This window comes from Trichosurus vulpecula, chromosome 1 (assembly GCF_011100635.1).
Source record: "Trichosurus vulpecula isolate mTriVul1 chromosome 1, mTriVul1.pri, whole genome shotgun sequence".
In the NCBI taxonomy this organism is placed as follows: domain Eukaryota; kingdom Metazoa; phylum Chordata; class Mammalia; order Diprotodontia; family Phalangeridae; genus Trichosurus; species Trichosurus vulpecula.
Genome location: NC_050573.1, coordinates 111229331 through 111234116, shown reverse-complemented (window position 1 = coordinate 111234116; position 4786 = coordinate 111229331).

Sequence of the window (4786 nt, the reverse complement as noted above, 5' to 3'; positions counted from 1 at the left end):
TATTTCCAAGAAGTATTTGGAGGCTTCCTTAGCTACTTTAGTTACCACTTGTCAGGTTTCTAGTCAGCCAGGTAGGTAACTTGGAAAGTACTCCCCTTTTGGAGTCATATTCTGGTGCCTTTGAAGGGAAGAGGGAAGCCACAAATCAAGCAGTTGGGTCCTGTTAATTAACAGACCTGACAAGCCATAGGCTAGGGAGATGGAGGAAGCCAGAGGGGTCATCAGGTCAGCTTCTAAGGAGAGAAAAGAAGGGTTAACATTCAGACTGATGGTTAATTTTACTGCAAACTTGGAACATAAAGTTGAATCCCTTTGAACTGTGAAACAACTAACTCATTACTACCTCATGGGCAACTGTAAATGTCAACTCAATTCACTTCAACGTTTGTTAAACACCTAACATGTGCAAGTCCCTGTGTTAAGAAAAAACTCAAAAGTTTGCCCTCAAAGATAAGGGCAGGTATGGCTGAAGTAATGGTGGTCTATAAACGTAATAAAAGGTTATTGGTTCCCTTAGGCCTACAAGGAGTGTGGGTCTATGCTTTGATATCCTACCCCTGCCTTACCCCATGAACAAGGAATATGAAGAACTCAGAGAATCATGGGAAGATTTATATGAATTGATAAAAATGAAAAAAGTACAACCAATGTGTACATATATATCTCATATAAAATTTTATATGTGTATATATAAATGTATGTGTGTTATATATAGATATATATTGTATGGGTGTATATATATGTATGTGTATGTATACATCTACATATATACATATACACACACATATATATAATATATATATATACACATATATATGTTGCAACAACATAAAGGAAAAGAAATTTAAAATGAAATAGAACCCTGAGTGATTGGCCCTGAAGAACAGAAAGACATTTCCCTCCTTTCAGTAGAGAGGTAGGGGACTAAAGGAAGATGTTGCATATATTATTATACAAAGTCAGTGGGTTGATTTGACATTATAAAGGGAGTTCATTGAGTGGTGGTGGAGAATAGATATAGAAATGATTATGATATAAAAAATCAAAGACATTATTAAATTTTCTTAAAACAACACCTTTTTTTTTAAAGGTAAGAACAAGGACTATTTTAATACCAAGTAATACCAAAGTATTAAAATAAAATGCTATGAGGAAAAGGGACTTTTACATTCTCCCCTCCCCATTTTTATTCTCCCTTGCTATTGTGAAAGGATGGACTCCTTTATATCCACTCACTTCCATCTAATTCAATGACTATTTTCATATTTTGGATTTATAGCCGGAAGAGATCTTCAATGTCATTTAGTGATTTGTCATTTTAGAGAGGAAGCAATCAGGGCCTAGAGAGGGAAATTGACTTCCCAGATGACATTTAGATAATAAGGAGCAGAACTTGGAATCAAACCCAGATCCTCTCTCCTCAGTAGATATGCAATATTTCAGTTGTGATGCAAACAGTATGGCATCCATTCACAGAGTTGTTGTGAGGATCAAATAAGATATTTGCTAAACACTTAGCACAGTGCCTGGCACATGGTAGGCACTTAATAAATTCCTGCTTTCTCCTCGTAAACAATAGCATCAGTATAAATGGCCAACAGGTCACAGAAGCATAGATTTAGAGGTAGGAGGGACCTTAGAGGTCAAATCCAACACTTTCATTTTAAAGAGAAGGAAGCTGAATGGCAGGAAAAGTGCCTGGCCCAGGGAAACATAGCTAGTAAGTTTCTGAAGTGGAATTCAAACTCATGTCTTCTTATCTTCAAGTCGAATGCTCTATGACAACCACACTGCCTCAAAATTAAATACAGTGGCTCCAAACTAAGCAGGAGGAGGAACAATGAGATTGCCCTTAGGAAACTACAAAGTTCTTTCAAGTATCCAAACTTCTCCTAGAAATACAGGGCGATCTTTTTAATAACACTTTGAATACCAGTACATGTGTGGAATACAATCCTTTTTTGTTCTTTAGTCTTTTCCTTCAGTCCTGTTTGACTCTTTGTGACTCCTTTTGGGGAATTTCTTGGCAAAGATACTAAAACAGTTTGTTATTTCCTCCTTCAGCTCATTTTAGAGATGAGCAAACTCAGGCAAATCAGCTTAAGTGACTTGCCCAGGATCACCAAGCTAGGAAGTATCTGAATCTGGATTTGAACTCAGGAAGATGAGCCTTCCTGACTCCAGGCCTGGCATTCTATCCATTGCACCATCTAGCTGTCCTATACAATAATCTATGAAGAATTAAAAGTCAATAATAATTTTACGGAGTTTTAAGGTTTGCAAAGTGCTTTACATTTACTATCTCATTTGCTCCTTCTTTACAACTTTGGGACATAGATGTTATTATCACCATTTTATAGAGCCAGCTAGGTGACACTGGACCTGGAGTTTGACTCCAGCCTCAGATACTAGCTATGTGACCTGAGGTACATCACTTGACCTCTGTTTTCCTTGGTTTCCTCAAACATAAAAATGCGGAGGGGGAGGGGAGCTCAAGGTGGCACATGGATGGAGCACCAGCCCTGGAGTGGGGAGGACCTCCATTCAAATCTGGGTTAGACTGTTGGCACTCACTAGTTGACCCTGGCCAAATCACTTAACCCAGATTGCTTTGCCAAAAAAAAAAAGATTGGGATAATAATAGTAGCGACTTTGCAGGGTTCTTGTAAGGATCAAATGCTATAATAACTGCAAAATGTTGAGCACGGTGCCTAGAACATAGGCACATGTTCTTGTAGGTGCTATATGAATGTTAACTATTATTATTATTATGAATGAGAGAAGTTAGATGACTTGTCCAGGGTGATACAGCTGCTAAGTATCTGGAATAGAATTTGCACTCTGGTCTTTATGATCCCAAGTGCAGCACTTGATCCACAGTCCACCTGACTCCATGAATGAGCAGGTTGTAATATAATAAATAAAAGCCTAAGAAAAAATGGAGTCAAAGAAAACGTAAAAGTGCAATGAAAGGAAAAGATGGCCTAGGACCCCGGGTAAGAAGAAGACATAACCAATAGATAACCCATGCTCCTGATGTCAGGAGAAAGGGTGGAAGCCTCTCAAAACATTAGATGGGCTGCTCATGGGAAGCATGAAACTGGTTAGTTGTTGTTTGTTTCTATTTGAGGAAACCTCCATATTAATGAAATCATGACCCCAGTAAAGGGGCAGCTAGGTGGCACAGTGGATAGAGCAGTGGGACTGGAGGTGAGAAGTTCTGAATTCAAATCCTAGTTCAGATACTTACTCATTTTGTGACCTCTGGTAAATCAGATAACTTCTCTGTGCCTCAATTTCCTCAAATGTAAAATGTGGTTAATAATGATACCCACCTTACTGCGTTGTGGTGAGAATCAAATGAGATAATATTTGTAAAACACATACCAGTTGCTTAATTACCTTCCCCTCTCATCTGAGCACTTGAGTATTTGAGCTTTGCACCAAGATGTCCCTCAGTTCCCAGTTCCCACACACAGTTAATGCTAGGAATTATATTTCTCAGCTTCTCACAATATTCAAAGCCAGAAAAACAAATTTTGGCCTGCCTATCCTCCCCCAGTCTCTTTAATACTGTGCTGTCAACATGTGAAATTGTTCATCATTTCAACGATCTTATCTTGGACCTTTAGAAAATATTTCATAAGAGAGGATTATTTGGCTCTTGGAGGGGCTGTCCATTCAAAAATACTCTCTTCTTCCCTTAGGCTAATCAACCTGGTAGGGGAAAGGATTTTAGTGTCTGAAATTATCAGTCAAGAACGCACTGGCTTCGAACCTGCAATAGGGGCTCGTGGCCCAAATGTGGGGAAAGATGGAATTGGTTCAAAGAACAAATAGCCCCTGGGAGAGGGAGGCGGTGGTTCAATCAGATTCAAACATACAAAAGCCCAAACAAGATGGACTTGGCCAAGAGTGGGCCACCTTTCAGAAATAGCTTGTCAAAAAGTGTGTGCCTAGGAAACAGAGACAGTTCCCTCCCACTCTCACTCTCTCTCATCTCCTTCTCAGGGCTTCTGAGACTACTGAGGTGTGAAATCTCCTCACTCTTCTGGAGTTCCCTTTTCAAATGTAAATAACCTGGGGTAGGCCCAAACCCCAAATCCTTATCAGCCAAGACCTCAATTATCAGGGATTAGTTGACAGCCAGCTGAAGACTGGAATGTGGTGCCTGCAGGGTAGGTAGTGGTATTGAGGAGGAGACAGAGGAACTGTGGGGGAGATGAGAAGATTTCTGGATTAACTCTAGCCTACTTCAAAACTCTCCCCTCAACCCCAAATCATCTTACATGATACCATTAGCACCTTTTGTCGGAGGGGGGGGGGTGGGCAACTCATAGGCTAGGTACTGAGCAAGACAAAGCCATAATATGGAAAGTTAGAATCAGATCCCAGCTCTGTAGCACAATGGGAGGCCACTGCTAGGTATAGAATCTAAAGAAATCATGGAAAGAGGAAAAGGTACCATATGTACAAAAATATTTAAACAATCTCTTTTCATAGTAGCAAAGAACTAGAAACTAAGTAGATGTCCACCCATGCAGGGATGACTAACCAAATTTTGGTACATGAATATAATGGAATTATTATTGTGCTAAAAGAATTTATGAAATGGACAGTGTCAGATGAAACTGGAAAACCTATGTGAACTGCTACGGAGTGAATCGAACAGAATTAGAACAATTTATATAACGACAACATTATAGAGAAAAACAACTTTGAGTATATTTGAATCTTATCAATGCAGTGATAAACCATGATGACAGAGGACTGAAGATGAAACACA